At 47.2% G+C, this 27624-nt stretch overlaps 1 pseudogene; it reads right to left on the bottom strand.

Moving 5' to 3' along the window:
- Positions 1-4661: 4661 nt before the first annotated feature.
- LOC146179056 (uncharacterized) lies at positions 4662-27046 on the bottom strand (annotated as a pseudogene).
- Between the last annotated feature and the right edge of the window lie 578 nt (positions 27047-27624).

The following is a 27624-nucleotide window of genomic DNA, read 5'->3' as shown; positions in this document are numbered from 1 at the left end:
GGTAATTATGGTAGTAGCAATGATGATGACGTGGTAGTGAAAACTGTCTCCTAAATTCGCTTTCGCCATTTTCTCTTTTAAGCACAGTCCTGTAATTCTTTGTTTTGTGGCTGCGCCAGCGTCTGGCTAAGGCCAGAAGACAGCTCGCCAGAGAACTGTATCCAGCGCTCCAGAATCTGCACCTCGTCCTATGGTTCTACATGTCAGACTTGTTAGAATTACACGGAGGCTTAAGTAGTGTTTGGCTCCCGCATGAAGATAATAAATTTTCCCTTTGTGCACTCTCCGAGGTTTTTTTATTTTGTTTTGTTTTCATAATCGCATTAGTTGTTTGCCTTCAAAGCTATTGTAGCAGTTAAAAAAACTGAAAACATTAAAATATTTAGCACACTGTGATAACCGCACAGGTTTTGTTTTGCTAATGGCTGCACGTAACTCTTCCCACCAGGTCGAAATAAAGTCAGTTCACAAGAAATCTTTTTTTTTTTCTTTTCGTAGCACTGCTATGCGGAGGGAAGTGATGAAACGGGATATAATATGGCGAAATGCAGCATGGACTTCCTGGGACTCCAGGCCAAGTTCTTCGTGCTTCTCTCCTATGGCCCCAAAGTGCGACAGACCTTTAACGTAACCGTTACTGTGACAAATTTACACCATGGAAAACACGTGAATCCCGTTTTGCTCTCGGGATGCGTCTACAACAGTTCATGGTGCAAATCACCCTTATGTATGTAGCAAGGTTTTCATTTCCTGTTTGCTTATTTCGTTGTTTATTTGCACTTTCTTGCAGGCGGAGGTCCTACGGTCAAACAGAGTCACGGTGACCTCCTGGGAAAAAATTACTAGAATTCGTGATAACGGCCAGCAACAACAGAATGCTAGGTCGTTTGTAATCCATTGTAATTGTGATCCATTCTATATAAAAGCAGAGTTATTGATTCGAAAACAACCGTTGCATGGCTACAAATACATGTGTGACAAAAATAATTAATGAAACAGAGAACAGAAAAACAAGGTTTGGAATAGAACACCAAATTAATGCTCGAGTTTAATAATTCAGCATAAAAAGGACGAGAATAACAATTAGCTACATCGCTGTATCAGTTTTTACTTGTACAACCAGTATATGCTCTTGCACTTTCGCTTTAAATACCTGAAATGTTCTAAATGATATCATTTTTTTAGATTACTGGTTCCAGACAGATATACGCAGGAACTTAGCTTTAATTTATCATAAGCAGTTTCGATCTTTGCTAAAGTATGCTTGTGATGAACGTTGTTAAAGTAGGAGAAGCTAATTGAACAAGCAGCGGCTATGAATACCTTTTTAATTCAAGATATTGAAGAATAATGTAAAGATGGCGTAATGATAGTATATATTAATAATTGAAGATTTGCGCCGAATGTGTTAAAAATAGCGGAAAGCAATTGTTTAGTGTTTGTTTTTGCAGGCGTTGGAGATGTTGAAGGCTTGCAGTGCATTGCCGTGCCAATGAACACAGTACTGTAGGTGAATATGAATGAGCGCATTTCAAAGAGTTGTAAATATAGGCAAAATTTTAAAACGCTTCTTACGTCTGTGAGGATGCCTTTAAGGTATACTGACGGCAGCTTTACCGATAGTGTCGTTTTTGCGAACAAAATCTGATAGTATAGAACACTTCGTGACTTTGTCCGGAAGCAAACGGCGCATCTATTATATCGCGATTCGAAATTGAAGAGGTTTTTTTTTTTTTTTTGTGCCGCTTTGTTCAAAACTCAGCTTTGGTTTATAAGTAATGCGAGAAAATAAGAGAGACAATGACGTAAACGAGGACTTCGTGATTGCTGGCGTTGGAGAATGGTGCGCTTCTGCAGCAGCAGAAATTAACGCTCTCGCTCTCCGAAGCAGTCTCTTTGTCTGCGCAATGCATGAATCCCTTTCTCAAAGCTCGATAACGAAGTTCTCGCCCCGAACGCCGGCCTCCACTACAGCGACGTCGTCCCCAAAGAGCGCCCGAAGCTTTTTTGGGCTGAGGCGGCTCGAGTAGCAGGGTATCAAGAACATGAGCGGCGGCGAGGCGGTAGCGTTCTCAACAAGCGGAGGTGTACGGGTGCGGAAGCTGCCATCGCCAAACTTGTCAACTTTAATGAAGAATTAGGCTTTAAAGACGAGAACGTTGCGGCACAGGTCTGGTTCTCTTTTCGCGTATTTGGTGTTTTAGGGTATAACGTGCAAATGATTTTATCGGGCAATAATTCAAAAGCCTATGCTTTTATGGGCACCACATTCGTTGTTGTATCAGTCTTTCTGTGAATTTAAACAGAGCGACGAACCCAAGCACCCTTCTACGATTGTGAAAAGTCGGTATAAGATGAGGTCAGCTTTATACAGCGGCCAAGCCTATCTCCGGATATACTTTTAAATTAAAGATGTCTTAAAGACTTCGCGTCTCGCTCGAGCAACATAGAAGCCAGCTGAGCTGAAAAGTATTTAGATTAGCAGCCATAGGAGTGTGGAAATATACACTAAACGTTCCATGACAGCTTCCCGGATCTCATTTGTCTTGGTGTGGTCAACCTTGCAATGATTTATAACAAATGGCTTGCGTGTTAAAGGGATGGCGTGCTACGTTATTGTAGGCACTCGTTCTTAAATTTTGTGCCTAATTTATCTTAAAAATAGCATGTCGCCAATACCTCCACGCAGTGTAGCATGCAGGTTTTGTCAAAATTTGTCGTGGGAACAAATCGAGCCTTTAAAGTGAAAGCTTCACTATGCCAGGTAGAGCTGCGCTACGTGTGTCTGATAATTTAACCTCCAAGTGACCTTGAAAGATACTGCGTCTTTCCTTTCTTATAAGTCACTGTACAATTTACAAGAAAAATTTGAAAACATGACCTTGAACTAGTAAGGTATAGGTACCACCATTCTGTGGCGCCTTATTCCCTCTAAAAACCTACCGAAAGAAAAAAATCTTTAAAAACAAAAACGCGGATTTAAAAGCCGGCGTTACAGCACTCACTGCTTTTGCTCGATCACTCCCACAATTTGTTTTTTTTTTTTTTTTTTTTTTTTATCATAACGCTACTACGCAGGCGCAAAACCTCCTCGGCCGTCATTTTCGCTGGGACGCTAGGCGAAAATGGGGAGAGTAGTTCGCTGCACGTACTTTTTTGATAAATGCTGTCCCTTGCTTAATCGACGCGACGAACTACTGCAGAATTCACGAGGGTTGTTAAGCGGGGATCCAGGCACTGGTAGCGGGCACTGGCAGCGAGCAGGACCGGAGCGGTGGTGGCTTAGCTTCTGGACAGCTAACCCGCAAAACCACTTCCTCTTTCTCAGTGATCTGTCCGCATAATCGGAACTTCTTTACAATCTGGCCCCCGCAGGAGAGAGGAGCCATTCTGGCGACTCAAGGAGATGAAAGGATAGCGGGATCATAATAAGGCTTCAAACGGTTGACGTGAACAATCTCACGCCCACGGCGGCGACGGTCGGTGGAAGCGGCCAGCGGTTCAACTAGGTAATTGACGGGAGAAGTCTGTTGGAGCACTAGATAGGGTCCGTGGTACTTGGTAGTAAACTTGCTGGTCAGATTTGGTGGTGTCGATGGGACCCAAAACCCTACGTGAGCACCGGGAAAGAATTGGTGGACAGAGTTACTGCTTTCGCTGTGCGCTTTCTTTCGTGCTTGCTCGTCCGAAGTAAGCGAGCAAGCAAGCTTGCAACATTCTTCAGCGTGCCTGGCAGCTGCTGAAAGCGACATATACTCTGAGATATCAGGACGGTAGGGGAGGATGGTGTCGAATGAAGACGAAGGTTCACGCCCGTTAAGCAGAAAAACTGGTCAGAATCCGATAGTTGCTTGAACAGCGGTGTTGTAAGCATAGGTTATAAATGGGAGAACCTTGTCCTAATCGGAGTGATCGGAGGCGATGTACTTGGACATAATGCCACCCAATGTGCGATTGAAGCGCTCTGTGAGGCCGTGCGAGGCGTTGCGAGCGGTACGGAGATCGACACCCCGCACCTCCACCAAGTGTTAAAGGCCCATCGTCCACCCTCCGGTCGAAAATATTTTCTTCCCCGGTGACTGTGAGACTTCGCCCCCAAAACGCAAGGCCGCAAAATGTTTTTGAAAAGAGTAACTAATAACGCAGTTACAGCCACCGCAATCACCCGATTCTGTCGTGTTTCTCTCCTCCCGTTCCCTCGCAAAGGTTTTTCACTCTCCTGCTCGGTCGTCTAGCCTCCGCAACACATTCCCCTTCCTCCTCCGCGTTTGGCGGGAAATGGGGTGTGGCACTCCGCGTGCGCGAACAAAAAAAAATAAAAAGCAGGCGAGAAAGCGCGCGCCCCTGGATTCAGTCCGGCCCTGGCTAGGGAGATCGCGCAGGGAGCGGTAGACACCCATCCTTCACCCTCAGACAGCGAGACGGACTAATGGATGTTTATTTCGACTACGACGTCATCCTTGCGGCTCGTAGAGAAAGGAGGAAGCTGGTTTCCCGGCGGTGAAGATGAGAAAGCCTTGATTTGCATTTTTGTTGCTTTGCGGTGGTGGTGATGGTGGTGAAAAACATTTATTAGATAATATTTACATGAGAGAGAGAGAGAAAAAAAGGTGGGAGGCAGGCCTTAAGGGCCAGCCTCTTACAAAGTTTAGGAGGGGCCCCTAGTCCGGGACTCCTGTGGCTTCCGCGGCAGCTCGGGCCTTAGCCACGAGAGCACGTTGGCTCTCCAAGGTAGAGCAGCCGAGCAGGGCAGCCTCCCAGCTCTCTCGAGTGGGTAAAGGGAAAGGGGAGTAAGCGGGGTTAGAGGGGCAAGCCCACACCATATGGTACACATCTGAAAATGCGCACCCACAGTGCGTGCATTCGCCATTAAAATCCGGATTGAAATACTGCAGTACTGCCGGGCACAGAACTGAATTGGTGTATAGACGAAGGAGCCAGCGCTCCTCAGTTTTAGTTAGTCCTTTAGCGGGGGGGGGGGGGGGGGTGAAAAAGACAGTGTCGAGTTTTGTACAAGTCAGCAATTTCTTTGTAGGTAATGGCCGGATTGGGTTCAAGTTCCTCAAGCGGCGGGAGTTGAGGCGATGGCCGGTGGTTAAGCGCGCGGGCTGAGGCGTCTGCGGCCTCGTTCCCCTCGAGTCCCGCATGTGCTGGGGCCCAGATGACACGTGTGTCCGGGCGATCCCGGTACTCGCGTCTGCGGAGGATTTCGGCGGCGCTGTCGTGACGCTGGGACTAAGTTGTCCCGGCCTTCACTTGGTAGCGTGCAGAGACTCCGGGTTGAAGAAGGATTGAATCTTCGAAGTTGGTAAAATATACACAAGCAGGTTTAATGGCACTTTGAGAAAACTTATTTACATGATTATTTACATGAAAACGAAGGGTACATCAGCAAAATGGCAAGCGTTAAGAGTTCATAGCGAGAAGCGTCTGGATGAGCCGTTTACCCAGGGCTCAGAGCGACATTTCGTGCTCTGCAACGTCCTTAAAACCCCCTATGTCCAGCCCCTCTCTGAAGATGCTGACCAACCAAATCCAGGGCACGCCCCTCAGATATCGGCATCCAATCGAACACATCACTGCACTGATGGTCTGAAGCACTGACTGGCCCGGCATTGTTTCGTTGGGCCTGGTCACTTGTTGGCGGGAAAAGCTTGGGAACGGCGAGGAGGTACATTTCTATTCTTCAGCCAAGAATCGATAGGCTGGTTCCGGCAAGTGGATTTACTTCTCAGAAACCCAAGTGCACGTGCGCGCCGCTTACTGCTCCCAGCATTGTCCCTTTCCGGCAATTGCAAATCTTTCCTGCATTCCCGGGAAATCCTATAATGGCCGTAATCACCTTGCTCCTTTCTTGTCCTGTACGTCAGCGGACGTGTCACTCTGTCGCCTCCTTTGGACAATAGGCATTCCTTACTTGACCATAGCGCTTCTCGACGGGAAGGGTGAACAATTGAACGAAAGCACTTCCGGCTATTTCCCGCAGGGGGACATTTCTTTGTGTTTTTCTAGACGTTCTCTTGACAGGGTCAATTTGGCATTTGCAGGGTGTCCACAAAGCAAAACAAGCTTACACAAAAGGATTTCTGGAAACAGGCTCACTTAGCGCCCTTGTACCAACAGCACATATCCACAGCACTTATCCATGCCCATACCAACAGCACATATCCACAGCACTTATCCATGCCCACAGGCGAACAATAGAGCGCGCAAGTGCGGATGATGCACGGTCGTAACAGCCTCCTCCTCCGCCAGAAGAGTCTCGGAGGGCAGCAGTCGCAGCTGCTGCATGAAGAGACGACTTAATGGCCTGGACATGAACGCTTGAAGCTCGCTGTTGCTTGTCGCGTTGTCTTGATTGTCGTAGGCCAAATTGCTCGAGCTGTCTGAAATTCAACCACATGTCGAAGCAAGCACTCGGCTCCCGTCTGAAGAGACCAGGTTAAAAGAAAACTGCCATTGTTGTTCGAGAAAAGCCCACTCTCAAGACGTTCAGGACCCACGTATTCCTAGAAAACCAAATGTGCTGCTTTACATAGTCACACATGTACAAGTGCACGAGAAAAAAAAAAAAACCTGATTATCAATTTGGATACATGGTGAGGAACACCTCGGACCGCTTAGAAACAGCGGCTAAGCGCGTCCGCATTCCCATTTAATTTCCCCTTTTTGTATCTTTTTTCAAATTTGTACTGCTGTAAAATCAAGCTCCACCTAAGAAGGCGACTGTTCTTCGATGTCGCAGTTTGCAGCCAAGCCAGGGGACAATGGTCCGTCTCTACGGTGAATTTGGCCCCTCCAAGATAGCACTGCAATTTTTGAATGGCCCATACAATGCAAGCGCACTCTTTCTCTGACGCGCAATAAGCCCTCTCTCTAGAACTCAGTTTTCTGCTCAGGTAGAGCACGGGGTGCTCATTACCGTCGTCATCTCTCTGGCAGAGAAGAGCACCTAACCCTCGATCACTGGCATCACACTGGACCGTGAATTCTCGGTCATAGTCTGGAGCTCGCAATACCGGACGGCTAATCAGCACAGCCTTCAGGTTTACGAAGGAGCCTTCCTTTTGTTCGTCCCAGACTACATTTGTCGGTTCTGTCTTGCGGAGAGCGTCGGTCAGAGGGCTGGCCAAAGCTGAATAGTTAGGGATGTAGTGATTGTAGTATCCAGTCAGCCCCAGGAATGCTCGAATTTCCGTCTTCGTGCTCGGCCGCGGGTAGTCTGCTACCGCAGAAATCTTAATCTCGCTGGGTTTCCTGAAACCTTGACCTACATTGTGACCCAAGTAGTCCACGGTCGCCCTTGCCAGACAACATTTCTCGGCCTTTACGGTTAGCCCAGCTTGACGCAAAAGGCTCAGTACAGCTCTTAGATGTACCATATGGTCCGCCCATGAGTCGGAAAAAACCGCAATGTCATCTAAATAAGGCGCTGCGAATGTTTCACACCCCTTTAAAACCCTATCCATGAGTCGGGAAAAACAAAATGGAGCATTTTTGAGCCCGAAACTCATCATTGTTGGCTGGTAGCTGCCCGTCGGAGTGACGAAAGCCGCGTATCTGCTGGCGCGTTCAGTGAGCGGTACTTGCCAGTATCCTCGAGTAAGGTCCAGCGTAGTCACATATGCCGCTCTACTGACCTGTTCTACTCTCTCCTCAATATTCGGAATAGGATACACTTGATCTCTGGTGAGAGAATTTAGCTTTCGGTAGTCTACCACAGGCCTCTTTACCTGGAGCTTCTACTAAGATCATAGGCGAAGCATAATCGCTTTTCGAGGGTTTTATTACTCCCAATTCCAGCATGCGAGTTACTTCCCTATCCAGAATTTCTCTTTGCCTTGGAGAAAATCGGTAGCACCTTGATCGCACTGGCACGTCTGAAGTCAGCTCAATATCGTGCTCAGTCAAATCAGTCGTGCCTGGCCTGTCCACGAAGCAGGCCTCAAACTCTGTTATTATCTCGCCCAGATCGGACAGCTGAGATTTATTTAGTTCTCCTATCTGCTCCGTCCTTTGGAGAAGCTCCTGTATCTTAGGATCATTGGCTTGCTCCATAGCTACGTCCTCTCGGGTTCCACTTAAAAGTCTCGTGAGATTACTAGACACTGGCGGAAAGAGGTTACTCTCAAGAACGTCCTCATTCCGCGTCTCATCAAGCTCACTTTCAAGTAGACTTATCTGAGATGCCTCGCTCTCAAAGCTTTCTGACCTGCTATCTTCCGCATCTACCACTGTTTTAACTGCCGTTTCCTCCGCTGTGGATTCTTCTGGAATGAGCAGTGTAGCTAATTCTCGCGCCTTTGAACGTGTTAAGGCTTGCACAACTCTGTCTCCGAAAAGGATGCCCCTCTTTCGCAGTAGCATGTCTGATTTGTTGGAAAACAAATACGGATAGCACTTAGGAAGCTTTCCTGAAACGGCAGCCTCGGTTGTTAACTTGCCGAAAGGGCCCTCGATGACCACGTTCGCGATTGGCAAGCACACACTCTGTTCCTCCACTACCTGGCGGATCCACGCACACTGTCCTGTATAGTCGGAAGGCGACACATACGCCGGATGGACAACATCCATCATTGCGGCCGAATCGCGCAGTACCTTGCAAGGCTTCCCGTTGACTACTAGGTCATGCAGGTAGGGTTCCAAAAGCTGCATATTTTCATCGCAGTCACTGACATACGAGAAAGCAATCTTTTCTTTCCGGCAGTTGACGGCAATGTGACCCTGCTCATTACACCTAAAGCATGTGAGCGGCTTCCTAGCCCCAAGCTTGTTCTTTGTGTTCTGCGCGTTGGTCACTACCCCACTTTTCTCACTGCCGTCCTTTCTAGGGCGTTTGCCTGAAGAAGCCTTCCTTTCTTCGTTTGCAAATCTAGCAAAGTGCCTTTTCTGACGGTTATTCACACTCAACTTGGGATTGCGGGGCCTATCCACTGCTGGGTTGCTGAATTGTGGGCGCGAAGCATACTCCTCAGTGAGTTCGGCAGCTTCAGTTGCCGACTTAATGTCGCCTCGGTCCTGTAACCAATTTCTTTCTTTTTCTGGGAGGCAGTTATAAAACTGCTCCAAAAGAATTCGCTCGACTACAGCGTCCCTATCACTGTAGGAATCAGTGCTCTTTAGCCACTCGCCCAAATTGACTCTTAAATTGTATAGGAATTCAGGGTAACTCTCGTCCCTGGACTTAGTAGCGTTCCGAAAACGTTGTCTGAACGCCTCGGCGCTAAGCCTATACTTTCTCAGAAGGCAAGCTTTGACCTTCTCGTAGTTGTCCGCGTCCTCCTTGCTTAGCCGCGCGACAACCTCCGCTGCCTCGCAGGGCAGAACCGTCAATAATCTCTGAGACCAAGTGTCTCGCTGGAAGGACAGTTTTTCGCAGGTTCGCTCAAAGTTAGCCAGATACAGACCGATATCCCCTGATATCACATATGGCTGCATGTACTTTGACATCTTGAAATCTGCCTCCTTGTTGAGAAGAGGTACCGCTAGCTGGGGACAATTGCCCGACCTCTTGCTCAACTCTAGTTCTAATTTCCGGAGCTCAATTTCTAGCTCCAGCCTTTTTGCTTCTCTTTCAATTTCACGCTCTTTCTGCTGTCTGAGCTGTTCCTTTTTTTGACCGATGAGGTTCCATGCTTCACTGAGCTCCTCATCATCGGTTCCCAGATCAGTGATTGCCTTTATAATCAAGGGTTTTCGTGCCAAACCACTTGTATCAATTCCCAATTCCTCACACAATAGCAACAGGTCCGGTTTCTGCAGCTTTTGTAGGTCCATGATCGCTCCGAGTGTCGGCTACTTCCAAAACAACTGTGCAAACTACCAAACCTAAAGGCGTTTCCACACTCTCTTTACCAGTTCTAAAATCTAACCCTGTTCTAGAACCTGGTCCACATCAGAAGAAAAGCCAAGCACTCACCCACACATGCGATCAATGTTCCGAGCTGCTTTCTTGTTGGCCGATTGTTGCTCCTGCTTGTTGCTTGAGATGCCACCTCCGATCACCAGATGTTGTGGCTTGTAGCTTCAGATCCACCTCCAATCACCAGATGTTGTGGCTTGTAGATTCAGATCCCAACGCTGGTCACCAGTTGTCGTGACGCGGGGACTAAGTTGACCCGGCCTTCACTTGGTAGCGTGCAGAGACTCCGGGTTGAAGAAGGATTGAATCTTCGAAGTTGGTAAAATATATACAAGCAGGTTTAATGGCACTTTGAGAAAACTTATTTACATGATTATTTACATGAAAACGAGGGGTACATCAGCAAAATGGCAAGCGTTAAGAGTTCATAGCGAGAAGCGTCTGGATGAGCCGTTTACCCAGGGCTCAGAGCGACATTTGGTGCTCTGCAACGTCCTTAAAACCCCCTATGTCCAGCCCCTCTCTGAAGATGCTGACCAACCAAATCCAGGGCACGCCCCTCAGATATCGGCATCCAATCGAACACATCACTGCACTGATGGTCTGAAGCACTGACTGGCCCGGCATTGTTTCGTTGGGCCTGGTCACTTGTTGGCGGGAAAAGCTTGGGAACGGCGAGGAGGTACATTTCTATTCTTCAGCCAAGAATCGATAGGCTGGTTCCGGCAAGTGGATTTACTTCTCAGAAACCCAAGTGCACGTGCGCACCGCTTACTGCTCCCAGCATAGTCCCTTTCCGGCAATTGCAAATCTTTCCTGCATTCCCGGGAAATCCTATAATGGCCGTAATCACCTTGCTCCTTTCTTGTCCTGTACGTCAGCGGACATGTCACTCTGTCGCCTCCTTTGGACAATAGGCATTCCTTACTTGACCATAGCGCTTCTCGACGGGAAGGGTGAACAATTGAACGAAAGCACTTCCGGCTATTTCTTTGTGTTTTTCTAGACGTTCTCTTGACAGGGTCAATTTGGCATTTGCAGGGTGTCCACAAAGCAAAACAGGCTTACACAAAAGGATTCCTGGAAACAGGCTCACTTAGCGCCCTTGTACCAACAGGAACATATCCACAACACTTATCCATGCCCACAGGCGAACAATAGAGCGCGCAAGTGCGGATGATGCACGGTCGTAACAGCGCGTTGCGAAATGCGCCCTTGCTCTGAATTTCGACAAGCTCCCCGGGAGTCAGTGATGATAACCCTGGAGTCATGCTCTGCAGAGGCCAGCGCTATGGCGACCTCCTCTGCGTGTGTGATGTTTGGGGCGCGGAAAGTGAGTCCCTGAATGTATGTGTTCTGGTGGATGACCGCGGCCGTGTACCACCCTCCATGGTGTGGGCCAGCAGCATCCGTGTAGAGGACTCCGTGACGAGAGCCGTAGCGCTCTTTTAGGTTCGCCGCACGCGCTATGCGACGCCCATCGTGAGTCTCCTTTGTCATGTTTTGTGGCAGAGGTCGAACCTTGAGCGCGTAGCGCCAGTCCTCTGGAACTTCGGTTCGTTCCTCTGTTCGCGCATTGTAAGCAATGTGCAGGCGGTCTAGGAGGCGTTTGCCTGCAGGTGATTTGCTTAACCGCAAGTATTGTGTCCGCACAGAAACCGCACACTGTGTCCGCAAAGGCGGGTTTAAGCTCTAGATATTGAGAGAGTCGGTCCCTGACCATGGTTTCCATCAACTTCCCCACACAAGAAGTCAATGAAATGGGTCGAAGGTTTTCGATGTTGATGGCTTTTCCGGGTTTCGGTATGAAGATGACTAATGCGGTTTTCCAATCCATTGGGAGAGGTGTGCCTCCTTCCCATATGGCGTTGAAATAGTGTAGAAGGCTCAGGTATGCCGAGTCTGGGAGGTTTGCAAGGAGCTTAACCGTCACTCTATCCCGTCCGGGGGCTGTCGCGCGTGTCACTGTAGCATTTTGCACAGACTATCTCCGGTGCCTGATCGAAACACTCGGCTCCTTTTCTTAAAAAGTCCTTCCCTAGACAGTGGCCCTTTAAACGGGGATCCAGGCGCTGGTAGCGAGCAGGAGCCGAGCGGTGGTGGCTTAGCTTCTAGACAGCTAGTCCGCAAAAGCACTTCCTCTTTCTCAGAGATCTGTCCGCATAATCGGGACTTCTTTACAGGGTATATAATTGGGCTAGTTGGTGTAGGGTCATCTTAACAATCAGCTGAAAGGGCGCAAGATGCTGTACAATAGCTGAGTGTAGTACTAGCATCTTCTAGGCCCTCAGAAATTGACGCATTGCCTCCCCTGGTTCGCCTTTGGCAAGCAGACCAGACACGGCCATGTTCGCCCACGCTTGTCATGATTAACATTAGGGGGGGGGTAAAGTGTGTCACTGTGTGTTAACAGACGACTCACGCGTCTTCGCACAGGCTAGGCGGGACCAGCCCTACACTGTTTAATGCACTCAACGGCTGCTTAGAAAATAAGCCACCCCTCTTTTATTACGAATTTCTGCAGAAAAATATGCGAGGAAACCTCGGTAACCTGTACTACTTAGCCTGTCAGCCGCAACAGGGGTGCGCAACTGGAAAAGGTCCATTGTGGGTTATTATTGCTTGCTATTGCGCAACATCTGCGACGTATTTTCGTTGAGCTCATGCGTGTGACAAAAAAGTTCAACTCGGAGAACTGAAATATATATTTTTGTTCACCACTACTACAGGAAGTAAGCTAAGAATTGTATGTGGTGCTGAGAAAAGTTTAACTGCTTAGGACTTCATATATGCTCGAACAAAATTTGATTGGTTTACTGCTTGCAGGCAGGGAATGCAAGATAACCGAGTTCGACGTACGGGCGACGGCAACGCCACCCTTCGAAGACTTCACAGGGGACCAGGGCAGATACTGGACAATGTCCGAGGACCTAAATGTAGTGAAGTCACTCTGGACAGATTTTGGAGTGCGAATATACACTAAAGTTAAGCCTGTAATTAAGAAGGCATTATGCGAAGCTTGCACTGCAAAGTTATTAAAACGATGGGAGAGGATGGAAAGACGAGCAACAGGTGGACCTGATGAAGTCGGTGAAAGCACTTCGTGACTATCCTTTTGTACATTTTATTTATTGTAATATTTTCACATCGCGTTTTTAAGACGTTTCTGCAAATAAACAAGTTTCATGTTTTGAGAGGTTTACATGCATTTTTTTTAAGTACTGGCTATATTCACCACAGTAAGCGACTTAGTAGATCAAAATAGTGTGAATGCAGCCATGGTGGCTTTTTTCAGAGAAAGCTTCAAAGACGGTCTAATTAGTTTTAGCTTAAAATTTTACTATAAGAAAGTGCTAGTGTGTTTAGGTGGGAACATCGTGGCCTGATATGCTTTGGAAATGGCTCAATGACCCTTTTCCTAAGCATTTACCCCCAGAAAAGCCAAGAACTAGCCCGGGGAAAATCTTGTACCCATTGAAAAAGTTAGGCAAATGTTTAGCCAGCGGCTACTCCTAAGTAACCAAAGCAAAAGTGGACCGTTTCGCTCAACCCGCCTCTCCTCGTCTCTGTGCGGCAGCCTCTCGGCGAGCTACGTCCACCGGATGATCGGATTCGGCCTGTCCTCTTCGCAACCTCTGAGACGCAGACATTTCACGAGGCGTCTCTTCAGGGTCACCCATGACGAATGCTGCCGTTCAGTAGCCGGGAAGCTATTTCACGGCGTTGGCACCTGCTGACAGACAGCAGAGGCTGTGTATATCTAGACCGAGCAAGCGCACGGATCCGGCGTAACTGCTGTTGTGTGACGTCATTGTTGTTACGGGACTAGTCATAAGCGAGCTCTCCGTTCCGGCTGCGGTTGCTGAGTGACGTCATAGCTGTCATGTGATTTCTATTCAATTCAAGGTCAACATTGCGCGTACGGCTACCGAAGGGTGTAGTAAAAAACTTCCCATTTAAAAACCGGTGGGTACCTAGCGGCACAACGGAATGAACCTAGTACCTCCCGACTGCTATGGGGATGCGTACCCCAAGGCCACCGCCCCCTTGACAAGCTATGGTGCTGCGCCGCACGGCAGCGGGGCACTGAAAGAAAGCATTAGCGAGCGACACGTCCAAACCTGCAGCGAAGTGTGAGACATCCTGTCGCTATAGTGCCCTAGCGGCGAGGCCCCTTGCACCACGGCATATTTGAAGCGGGTGATCAGCGCTTCCGTTGGTTGCACCTCACGACCCGTCGACAAGTGTTGTCTTCGGGTTGGGCTGTTTGAGTGGAAACGATTTTCCGGGCTCCCCGCAGGGGGCACCTGTTAAAGCAGGTGTTTGTGTGTTTTGTGCGACACCACGGACCCCGAGCACCCACGCTTAGCCGTGCGTGGCATCGTCGTGTCTGGGGAAAAGGGGATCCTGGTGGTTGAGCCGATGCCGAGTGTTTGGACCTTTAAGGCCCCTCAGCGGAGGCAACACACCACTTTGGCCCACGCTTCCCATAGACGGCACCTCCGGGCTGACCCACCCGGGGGAAATCGGCAGTCGCCTTTTCCTGTTCTCCCCTCCATCTTTCACTTTCCTATTTTCTTTCTTAGAACTGTCCTGTCCTCTCTTACCTTCTTCATTTCTTCCTACTTCCAGGCGGCGAGGGTTAACCTTGTGTGGCTAGCTACCCTGAGTTACGCCATATTGGGTTATAGTTACGGTGTACAGCTGGCGTGGGCAGAAATTGACAATTTCTGTCCCGTCCCCTCGTTGGGCTCCATGGTGGGTGGCTGGCACTGCAGCCGAACAATATACTTTTTTATGGCATCTAAACTCCTTAACCCCGATCGTCCTCCTTCTAAAAGGGGGCGCACCGAGACCGCCATGTTCTTCTCAAAGAACATAAACAACTTTCCTCGTTTCCACGTGGTCCACAGTGACCACGAGGAAATCACTGCACGACTTGTGTCCCCATTTGTTGTTTCTCGAACGTTGACTGAGGCCATTGGCCAGGGCTATAAGATAAAGAAACTTGGAAACGGTGACCTGCTACTAGAATTAATATACAATCATCAGTATCAGAAGCTAAGTGCAGTCGAATCATTTGGAGAAATACCGGTACAGATTAGCCCGCACCGATCACTAAACACTGCCCGAGGAGTCATCTCTGATGATGACCTTAGGTACGTGAGTGAACAAGAACTTCTTGAAGACCTGAAGGAACAAAATGTCACAGATGTTTACCGGATAAAGATCAGACGAGATAACAAAGAGATAGACACAAAGCACATTGTACTCACCTTTGCTGCAAGCACTCTCCCAGAATCTGTCGAAGTAGGCTACACAAAGATAAAACTGAGGCCCTACATCCCTAACCCACGCCGTTGCTTCAAATGTCAGAAATATGGCCATGGCTCTCAGAGGTGCTGTAGCCAACTCACATGTGCAAAGTGTGCCTCGCACGAACACCCTACAGACAACTGCGAAGAACAGCTGCTTCTCTGCTCAAACTGTGAAGGTAACCACCCAGCTTTTTCACGCTCATGCCCATACTGGAAAAAAGAAAGAAATAATTACACTGAAAGTCACCGAAAACATATCTTACGGAGAGGCAAGAAAGCGGCTTTCTCTTCCTCAAAAGCCACACTACTCCGTTGTGACGCAGCAGGGCGCGGCATCACAGCGGTCGTCGGCACCTGCCCAGGAAGCACACAGTTCTTCCAGGGTAGCGCCACCTGCGCCCTCGGTGGAGTCAGCTAGCGCTACTCCACCACCACCCGCAAAGCTGGCTGCGCGGACCCCCAGGTCAGCCGGCCCAAAGGCCTCGACCCATGAGTCGAGGCCTAAAACTGACAATCCTGTGCTTTCTGCACAGTCGTCCACCGCATCTGAAGATGCGATGGACACAACTTCTTCACCCCAGCTGCCTAGGCGGCAAAGCTCACTGGAGCGGAAAAGAAGGGGAAAAGTCCCAATAACAGGTCCCAAGGACCTACAAACCTAAGTTTAAACTTGTCCCCTAAATAACTTTTAATTATGGCGCTCCTCATTTATTGGAACTGCCGAGGACTCTTTAAAAATTTAGATGATATATATGAAATTCTTGCGGACTATCAACCAAACATACTTTGTCTGCAAGAAGCCCATTTAAAACCAGCAGACTCAAATTTCCTTAAGCAATATAATGTATTCAGGAACGACAGGCAAGGCAGCTCTCACTCCTCTGGTGGCGTTGCCATTGTAACACAAAAATCAATCCCCTCTCGAAACATCTCACTCAACACAGATTTAGAGGCAGTGGCAATCAGAAGCTTAGTTTATGGTAAAATAACAACGGTATGTTCCCTGTATATTGCTCCAACTTATAAGCTAAGTAGCGAAAGTTTTGAAAAATTGATTGATCAACTTCCGGAACCTTGGTTGCTGGTCGGAGACTTTAATGCTCACCACCCATTATGGGGATGTACAAGAACGGACTCCCGAGGTGTTCTAATCGAAAAATTCTTATTGTCCTCGGGATCATGCTTACTAAACACGAAACAGCCAACTTACTACAATAAAGCACATAACTCTTACACATCCATAGATCTAGCCATTGGCTCCTCGATGTTCCTGGCAGCTACAGAGTGGACTGTCATTAACAATCTATACGGAAGTGACCATTTTCCGATCTTAATAAAATATACTGGGAACGGAAATGAAAATGTGTCGAATCCCAGAAAATTCAAAGAAAATACAGCCAACTGGAAGATGTTCAGGGAACACTCATCACTGCCTTGTTCATCCATTAGTGGTCTAGATGTAGATGAAACTCAGCGCTTGATCACACTGCACATTATAGAAGCTGCAGACAAATGCATCCCACAAACATCAAGTAAGGCACGAAACAAACGAAGACCCTGGTGGAATGCAGAATGTAAGACTGCTCGTGAAGCTCAGAACAAGGCATGGTCGAACTTGCGAAGACACCCCACAGCTGAAAACTCAATTGCCTTTAAGCGAGCAAAGGCAAATGGCAGGCGTGTTCGATGCATCTCCAAGCGAGAAAGCTGGTCATCATTCCTTTCTTCTGTGAACTCTTATTCTGATGCACACAATGTTCACAACAGGATAAGAGTACTTAAAGGATATAGCACAATCCCAACGCCCCTTGTCAGCACCAGTGGTGACTCTCTTGAACATCAAGCAGACACACTAGGGCAACACTTCGAATATGTATTCAGCTCAGCGCACTATACAGATTCTTTTTTGCGGCACAAGGCAACTGAGGAGAGGAAGCCTATATGTGATAAAAGACCGTGCACAGGAGGGTACAATAGCCATTTCACCATGCAGGAGCTGATGATTGCACTTGGCACATGTGGGAACACAGCACCAGGTCCTGACAGGATCACATATGGAATGCTCACGCATCTGCATGTGAACACTCTTGAAACCCTACTCTCCCTGTATAATAAAGTATGGGCCAGAGGACGCTTTCCTAAAGCATGGAAGGAACCGATCATCATCCCAATATTAAAACCCGGAAAAGAACCCACACTTGCTTCTAGTTATCGGCCTATCGCACTAACCAGCTGTCTATGCAAGCTTTTTGTGAAAATGGTAAATCGTCGCCTTCTTCATTTCCTTGAATACAATGGTCTTCTTCATCAAAACCAAGCTGGTTTTAGAGCTGGGCGATCAACAGCTGATGAGCTCATTGCCTTTGAGTCTTATGCAAGGGATGCTTTTGTACATAAACAACATTGTTTATCTGTCTTTTTCGATCTTGAAAAAGCATATGATATCACTTGGCGCTATGGTATCATCCGCGACCTCTTCTCTCTTGGCATCACAGGAAACATGTTGAACACAATTCGAAGTTACTTGTCTGAACGGACCTTCAAAGTTCGTGTTGGCAATGCATATTCAAAGCAGTACATTCAGGAAAATGGTGTCCCTCAAGGTGGTGTTCTCAGTTGCACACTTTTCGTAGTCAAAATGAACTCTTTAAAAAGCGTGCTGCCAAAAACTATTTCTTGTACTGTATATGTTGATGACGTCCAGATAAGCTTCAAATCTTGCAACTTGGCCATGTGTGAACGACAGATTCAGCTAGGTGTAAACAAATTGTCCAGGTGGGCTGATGACAATGGGTTTAAATTTAACTCTGGAAAGAGTGTTTGTGTACTTTTCTCTAAGCAGCGTGGCATCAGGCCTGACCTCAACATTACACTGAATGGTCAAAGCCTTGCCTTTAAAAAAGAACATAAATTTCTTGGCGTAGTTGTTGACGAAAAACTTTCCTTCATTCCCCACATAAAACAGTTGCGACTTAAGTGTCTCAAAGCAATGAATTTGCTAAAAATTCTCTCTCATCGGTCATGGGGCACAGACCGCGACTGCCTTCTGAACCTTCTGAATAGTGTAGTTCTATCACGCATTGACTATTGCTGGATGGTTTATGGGTCAGCATCATCCTCTGCGCTAAAATTGCTCGATCCCGTGCACCACCTCGGCCTTCGCCTCGCTACGGGCGCTTTCCGAACTAGCCCAATTGCTAGCCTCTATGTCGAGGCGAACCGATGGTCACTGCAACGAAGGAGACAATTTACTTCTCTAACTTATGCTATGAAGGTACTATGCCAACTGGACCATCCATGTCGTCGGCTCCTGCTTGACAAAACTGGCACAGCATTTTTCTCAAAAAAACAATCTCTAACACCACCATATCCAATCAGAGTTGCCAAGCATATTGAATATCTGAATGTGTCGGTTACCAGTCTTCATACAACTTCCATAAAAGACCTAATTGCTCCTTGGAAAATGCACGGTGTTAATTGTGACCTGTCGTTTCTTGAAGTGGGTAAACATGCATCCCCTATTGCCATACAGCAGCACTTCATGTCACTTCAGGAGAAGTACACTTGTGATGAATATTACACTGATGCTTCGAAGTCTGCTCAAGTCTCCTGGGCAGCACATGGACCACAGTTTTCACAGTCAAAAACCCTGAACAGACATACTAGTATATTTACCGCTGAATGCCATGGTATCCTTTTAGCTGTGAGACACATTATAGAAAATAAAATACAGACATCAGTCATCTACACAGACTCCCTCAGTGTTTTAACGTCCCTATCCTTTTGGAAATTGCATAATAAGAACCCAGTCCTAAACTCTCTTTATAACACCCTTATGTTTGCCCATGAACTAGAAATTAAAATTACATTGTGTTGGGTGCCAGGCCACCGCTGTATACCGGGTAATGAGGCAGCTGATAGGCTAGCTGCGTCAGCTGCCCTTCGAAATGGCACAGACATTGATAAGATAACTTATCATGACCTCAAACCACACATAAAAAACATGATTCGACAACAATGGCAAGAGGAATGGGACGCAGCATCAGAAAATAAACTACACACAATAAAGCCAAGGATAGGCAGATACACCACAAGACAGATTAAAATAGCCCTGTGCAGGCTGAGAATTGGTCACACATACATAACCCATACATATCTTTTAACCAACTCTCCTGCACCGCACTGCTCGAGATGTGGTGATCGGCTCACTGTCATTCATGTTTTAATCATATGTGTACAACTGAAACAAGAAAGAAGACGTCATTTTCCCTCCTTTTTCACTCATCAAATACCTGCACACCCATCCATTTTTATTGGCGACAACCCAATGTTTCCTTTAAAACAGGTGCTTAAATTTTTATCACAAGTAGGCTTTTTACATGAAATTTCTTATCGACGTGGGTCTCAGCCCGCTCCTCCTTGAGAGGACGGATGAGATCCTTTAAAACATCTACTTATACATTGCACATCCATTATATATCGCAAATGAATTTTAGGCCCTATACACCATTGTTTTTAGCAATTTTACAGAGCGAATACATTTTTAGGCCCTATACACCACTGTTTTTTATTCCTTCATGAAAAATCACAACTATTCCATTATATAAACTTGAGTACACCGTTAACCTTGAGTCTGGCGCTCTTTGGCCTGAGTCGCCCTTGCGCCATTAAAATCCATCATCATCATCATCATTTTCCGGGCTGTGTAAGTACGAGCGCTGCCGCGTGGAGAAAGTCCGTCGCGAACGTCCGTCAAGTGCAGTGCTGCTCTCAAGGAGGAGACGCAACACAGTCCGGCTGGCCCTCATTGCACTAGAACATTCGTGTACGGGTAGTTCTTGTTTACAATGCCCTAATAATAGTGTGCAAAGTCACCCTTTTGTTCATCTCACCGACGCTGACTCGGTGTTATCACTGCCTTCAAGGGAGCTGGCAGTATATATAGATTATGAAACACGTGAAAAGCGATGCGTAACCAGCTTAGTCTAACGTTCGACGGAACACCGTCGATCAGGGTGAAAAATTATTAGCGTATGAAGATTTGGTCAATGACAATGCCAAAAAATGAAAACCACGTGTCAGGTGCCATACGATATCTGACCTGGTCAGCAACCCAGTCTTGGTATGCTAATAACGCAACCGTCTCCGTTGCAGTGAACCCTGCACAGAAGAATATTTCAACGTATCGTTTTAAATCACGATTCCGCAGCTTTACCGGTAACTTTCAACTCAGCAATAGATGTAATATAACCACAGATTGCTGGTGGATGATTCGATTTCGCATTCTAGTTAAAGGATCGGCCTTTGGGTGAATTTGACTCAAGTACGGAGGCGGAGGTTGCAGATCAACCAATGACGATTGCGCGCGCGGCGCGGCACTACATTCAAGCGTAATGCCTTATCGATATTTACACTTTATTGTCGGCAGCCTGTCATAATATAACTAGAACAGATTGCAAAAAAAAAAAAAATTAGCTGGGTTTCAGCTTTAAGTAAGCCTGAAAATTGCGAAAGCAATGTCCGCTTGGCTACGCAAAGTGTTTCGCTTGTGGTGGTGCACGTTGCTAATCTCCTGTGTACCTACGAAATGAAAGGCATATTTTTTAGACGTCTCCAAACTTTATTGCTCATTCACAGATTCTTCTTTCTGTAGCCCAATGAACCGCAGCAAGGCCTACAAGCTCTTGCAACTTGTATGACGTCAATCGCTTGCCGCCGTTCGCAGGTGGTCGACCGCATGGAGGAAGAAAAAAACTAGGAGGGAGCGCCGCGGCGGAAAAGTGAAGCCTAGTGATAAAAAATATAATGGAAAGAATCATGGAAAATTAGTCGTCACGTGATACGGCAAGCGGTAGCCAGTAGCTGGTTTCGGTTGCGGTTTCGCACGCTTCGCTCTGAAGGAATGCCTTCGCGTGGCCTTCGCTACGCGACGCCTGCACTAGAAACTTGAGGCGCGCGCTGCGAGCAGGCGGTAGATGGAACTTTGGACTTTTAGACGGGCTAATCCCGTGGGGGCTGCCGCCGCCGCCGCCGCGCGCAGTGCACCCGTGTATTTCGCGAAGTATGGCTGGGTTCTCTCAGCTGTGCCAAATGAAATGCTTGCGGGGCTCGGCGATCAGACGAAGCACGCGAGAACAAGAAGGACGAGGGGACGAAGCGCTGATCATCGCGTTGTCCTGTCGTTCGCTGTGTTCTGGTCATCTGTCTTTAAGCGCTGAGCCCCGCAAGCATGGAATCAAACCAACTAGCCCAACAAAAAGTACTGCCATATGAAATGCTGCGTGCCGGGATGCAAGAACTACACGGATATACCTCTCGGGGCTGTCGCTCCAACGGTGAGTATCCTGTTATGCGCACTCCTCGAGAAACGAAACGTTTGTTTGTCAGGGCAGGTGTATGTATTGTTCGATACGAAAATCGTTTGATTAATTTAGGAAATGCGCATTGTTACGCTGAAGCCAGTTCCCCAGGCATGCAATGTTATGTCGAATTCGTAGTCTCCCTGACGAAGTTCTCACTAGTGTGCCTATAAACACGGAGTACAATGCAACAACTGTAAACAAAGTAACTTACGTGCTACGACGAGACGCGCAACTTTCGGCAGACCACTCTGGTAGGTTTTCCGCGGGAACCAAAGTCACTAAAAAATACCATGTACCCTGCTGGTATTGAGTCTGGCAACTATGTTGGCTAAATTCCCAAGAATCATTGCGCACAAGAGAGAGAAGGGAGCGGCGTCAGAGGAGGTTGGCTTGCGGAGGCTGCGCGCGCTCCCTCCTAGTTTTTTTCTTCCTCCATGGTCGACCGGCCGTGGAGCGTAGCTGCGGCGCGCTGGAGAGCCGACTTGGTCCCCCGTCTCTCGCTCTGGTATGACCACAGTAGTCACGTGACCGACCGCCGCCGCCGCTAGACCGTGGAGCGTAGCTACGCCGCGCCGAAGAGCCGACTTGCTACCCCGTCTCTCGCTCTGGTATGACGTCAGTACTCACGTGACTGACCGCCGCCGTCGCTCGACCGTGAAAGAGCCGACTTGCTACCCTGTCTCTCGCTCTGGTATGACGTTCGTTGTCACATGACCGACCACACACCGTGAAGGGTAGGCTCCGGTACGGCGAAAAGGCGAAGCGTGGAGTAGTATTGCTTTCGCAATAAAATACGAGTTGAAGAGGAGCGGCGGCGCACAGAGACAAAGGGTATGCCACTACTTGTAGTTCAATGAGGGGCTTCAGATTGATGTCTTTCATTTGTCCAAAGCACTGCAATCCTATTTATTTCAGTTTTTTCTCCTCCAATTATAAATATAAGTCGTTTTTCTTGCAAGCAGAAAGATGTAGTACGAGAATAAAAAGCACACTTTATTTCCAGACAAAACGTGAAATTAGCTAATAAAGCACTGTCACCCGATAATAATGTATATTTATTAACAATGCGCCACTCATTGGTGCGCACACTTCTAGACACCGTTAAAGCGCGTGTGTATGCAAAGGGGGGTGGAGGGGGGGGGGGGGGGGCTACTGTCTCAGTCCCACAGCAGATACCCTCGACTTGCGTGACAAGCTCAGCCGGAACCTAGCCTAGCTTTCGCTGGTTCAAGCCAGAGAAAGCATCGGAGTTAAAGCTAACAAAAGTAACTTTCCACAGCAAGAAACGATACACAGAAATTCACATTAATGGTTACAAACACAGAAAAGTTTCATAAAAAAGCAATTATTGTATGCAAGTTGGAAAGGCTCTCTACAAATACAGAGGCTTCACAACAATACACTATACACGAGAGAGTAAGAACCAAGAAACACTGAACTGTTCACCGGGCACACTGACCAACGTCTGAAGGTTCGCGCTGCGGCCATCCCGAAGGCTGGCGCCACCTTCTAGCAGATCTGTGGCTTACTAAACAGCGGGTTCGCCCCGGGAGCGGAGAAGCACTTGAGAACTCATTGCAGCACTAGCTAGCTTCCCGAAGTGAAACGACTTCAGTTTGCAGGGCGCGCGGCGTCTGTCTGTTGCAACGTGCGAAGGCAGGCGCGCACATATAGGCAACCAGAGGTACGCATTTGACTTCAAAACGTCTAACCTCATCTCAACCTCAATAAAGATTTCCTGACCTCATTCAACCTCAACCTCACGCACTGAGGTTGAGGTTCGCCCAGTTGACCTCACCTCAATTTTTCTCAGGCCACCACCGACCTCACTAAACCTCACCTCAAACTCAAAGTGTAAGTTTGAGGTTGATTGCTCGACCTCAAAAAAAAAAAAAAGATAAAGATAACAGCTTTTTTCACTTGTGAACGCCAGTTATAAAGCGTCATGGCGCAAATTTTGTGCGATGATACGCCAGAATGATGGCACACATTTTAAATAACGTTGACTATGGTGAGGCTTACTAGTAAAGTAAAAAATTAAAGAAAATGAACGTTTGTCGGTGGGGCTACTGATTTATAGCAGGCTTAATTTATAACGGCTGCATAATGAGTCAGTTTTAACTCTTAAAATTTTATTTTTATAATTTATGTTTTATTATGGTGACCTTTCGTACGACCTAATTCCCGCTGTAATGCATGTGTGTCTTTGGAGCAGCTGGATGCGAACCCCCCAAGGCACTTTAGTCTGCAGTGAAGCTCCGCAAATATTTGTGACAGTGCCATGGTGTTTTCTCCACGACTAGCAACTTAATAATTTCTTGGTGGAAACCTTTTCCTACGATATGAAATCGAGTAAGATGGCGAAATCCCAAGCATTCTAATGTTCCTTCATTGTTACATCTCTGTTTTAAAGCAAAACAGAACTACCACTTACATATAGGGATAGAGGGAAACTGTAATACAAGAACATTTGTTTAAATAAATTAACATCTCACGTGTGACGTATCACAAGACGCGGATGGAACAAAATATTGTCATACGCAGATACGCTTCATTACTAAAGGTAAAGCGTACTTGTACTGTTGACTTAACGCTACTTTCCATAATCCTGGCGGGTGGGTTGTGCTGCATGGAGTAAACGTCGTGAAAAATTATTGGAAAGATTACCTTCCCTTCTACCTATAATAATTATTTATTTGATTTGATTTGATTTATTGCAGTTTGTAGCAAAATACAGTTTTTGCCGTGGGCCGCGAGGCTAAAGGTGACGTACAAGTCACCTTTACATGAGTACAAGTCTTATTTACATGAATTCCAGCCCCAAAAAAGACTATTATCATTCATGTAAATTAAGGAAATAATACGTTGGATTAGAGATAATTCGCACATTACCTTGAGATGCTGAAAGAAGCTCAAGTGCTGGTTCTCTTGTCCGCAGCCTCTTGTCACAGTGAATGCATTCCAAGTTTACAGTTTTTTTTTGTTTGTTTTGCGTAGCTAATGTTACAGAAATTATCTTAGATTCCTTTGTCAATTCTTCAATAACTGCATGCGCGCACATAATCTGCAATATTAGAGTTTTTCGCTACATCTGCCATAACCACAACTAACAAAGAACTGTTACTATGCAACCATACATGTCATGCACCCTGGACGCCGAACGCAACAATGCGACAGACCTCGCAGGGCGGAACTCAGCTGGAAAGGGCGGAGACTTCCGTCATAACTTACAGCAAGTCGTCGACCGTGGCAATGGCTGATGCGCCCCCTTCTCCTCTGAGAGTCTGAACACAGGAGGAAAAAAAGGCCTCGGCAAATGGCAAAGAACATGGAGTGTTGTTTAGATAATGCTTTATTTCCAGATTTCGGGCGGCTCACCGATGCCGTCTGGGGACAACTTCCAAGCGGGCGTTCCAGGAACGTGTGGGTCAATGAGAACGTGGGGCTAAGGCACCAGCTTCTAGTCGCGATGAGATAACCACACCCACTGAAAGAATAGAGCACGAACACTTCTCCCATGTTACGGGAGTTGTTTTGATTTTCTTCGGCTGCATAACTCTTCCCTGAAGAGGTGAATTCCAGCGGGTGGTGAGCAGGATGGCGCCGTCTACTCGAAAAAAGAGCAGTGTTCGAACACTGACTAGCATGTACCCCCCGCGAAACGATGGTCGACAAGCGACAGAAGTCCGCGCAGCCGACGCGGCGTTCCGAGAAGCGAAAGGAGCCTGTCTCTTTATTTTTTTAAATGAACAGGGATACGCCAGTAAGAGGGGAACGCACAACTAAAAGCCAGATAAGAAAGAAAAAAGGGGTCGCGAGTGGAAGAATCTGAAAGTTGCATCTTCTGCATTTCCTTTTCTTTTTTATAGGAAGGGGGTGACAATTGGCCGTAGAAGTGGCCACATCACAGTGATTGCGAGTAAATGGTTGCACGAACACTAGAGGGGGCACTATCGATAAAAAACGAAAACAAGGAAAGAGGAAAAATAGGAATATGCAAGTGTACTGAAAAACTAAAGAGAAGAGGAGACACAGACCTTCACTCGTGCATTCACACGCTCGAGCACCGCGCACGCATCTCGCTCTCTCGCCCACACTGCCACTGTCCTTGTAACTCTCAGCCTCGTTTGTACGATAGCCGACTGGACATTGTCTAGTTAACCTCCCTGCTTTTTTATTCTTCTATTTCTCTCTCTCAGCACCGTAGACAGAAACGCACTTAAATATACCTAAAACGCACAAACCTACAGAAGGAACTCCAAAATACAGGCAGAGGCGAGTGTATGTGCAGTGTTTCTTTCCAAGAAATGCCGAGGGGTTCCCGCTTCTTCCGTCGGTCGAGATCGGACACCGGCTACGGAGCCGAACGAGCCCACAGCCAGCTTACGAATCAAAGGCGCGCCCGCAACTTTGGCTGCAAGCTGTAAAACGGAGGGGAGGCCCTGAGAGAAATAGTTTTCTCCTCAGATTGCTCCCACCTTGCTATGCATGATAGATGCTCTTTCCAGAGGCAGTTGTCAGTCACCTGTCTGTCTTTCAAAGACTCTTCGAGAAGTGCACATTAAATTCATCTTTTTATGTAATGGTTAGTTTAATGTCTAGCGACAGAGAGCAAAATAATAATGGTAATAATGATAAACAGTAGATTGCACTGATAAAACTACGATCTACCATCTTATGGCTTTCTTTCGTGTTAGCTAGTACCATATACTAATAGCAAAAGCAGATTTTGTTTACTGAAATACAGGGTCTTCGTGGGGCGACTTCTCTCAAGGCATTCATAGCTCGTCTCTTCTGCTTCCTAGCATGTTCTTTCCACATGCTTCTCTGAAGCCTCCTCTGTTGTGCCGTCCTCCCCAAGTCGCCTTAGTTGCTGGGTCTTGCGCTTTCCTCGTTTCTACTACTCGACTTTTTTCTCTTTTTTTTTGAGACGTCGACAAACCCACGTAAGTATGGAAAGAGCTTGCGCAGACTTTCTACTTCCCAAACCAGCTCGGAATGGCAGCGGGATCTTGTTTCACCTTCTTTCGAAGCCGTCGTCCGGCCCCACTAGTTTGTCGTGCTGCACTTTCTGACTGCCCCCCCCCCCCTCAGTTTTTTTCGTTTCGAAGACAGGACGCACACACACAAACCGTTCGTTACATGCACGTTGGTAACGAAAAGAGTGTACACGACAAGCATTACGAAAGGTGTTTTGCCGGCTGTTTTATCGCCGTGGGAAACAATAATAGTTTCGACCTCACAAGGCGGCCTCACTACGTTACGACCTCACTCAACTTCTTCAAACTCACGCATGAGGTTGAGGTCTCATTTGCCGAACTCACTCATAAAAATTTCAGCTGTGGCTGACCTCACCTCAGCCTCACCTCACTCCGCGACGTTGAGGTCGTTTTCAGGTTAAAGTTGACATCAGGAGGTCGAAACCTTATTAGGTTGCCCACCTCTGCACGCAACGTTTGCAGCACTAGTGTAATTTCTTCCTCCCGTGAGACGCGCGTCGTCATTGAACAACCGCGGCGGAAACTTCCGGAATGTACTAGAAGCTTCTCCACCAGTGAGGCACCGCCTCGTGCGAGTGATGAGAAGAGGCAGGCGCCAAGTGCGCGCAGAAACGCTCACACACCCAGCGTGAACAGATCGAGAAACATCCTCAACTGCCACAATCAATCGCGCACGTTAGATTAACAAAAATGAGCACCGATGTTTGTGACAATAAACAGCAATAACTTTCTTTTTTCTGCCGAACTCTAGCGCCCGTTTGTCTTCACTGCGAACTGCCAATTACTTTCGTCAATTCGTTTTTTTGCTGAACAAGGGAGCACGGTAAAGTGGCAAGATCATATATCTTGAACACATATTCCCACAGCACCTCACATAATTGGCGAAGAAAAAAATAATCAAATAAATTTGACAATGTATATTGAATATCTTTACAATTAAGTGGTTTTCACAAACTTGCAGGTGACCGAAATCAATATCCAGGTTTATTTTTTTCGCCTTTTCTCCTGCATAAAGAGCGCTATCTAAGAACTGTAGTTAAGAACAAGGCGCACAGTCAAAACAAGAAAAGATATATAAGTTG

The sequence above is a fragment of the Amblyomma maculatum genome, chromosome 9 (genome assembly GCF_055883805.1).
Source record: "Amblyomma maculatum isolate TAMU_Amacu chromosome 9, ASM5588380v1, whole genome shotgun sequence".
Taxonomy (NCBI): Eukaryota; Metazoa; Arthropoda; class Arachnida; order Ixodida; family Ixodidae; genus Amblyomma; species Amblyomma maculatum.
The sequence above is the reverse complement of the archived record's forward strand: the minus strand, read 5'-3'. Positions and strand labels throughout refer to the sequence as shown.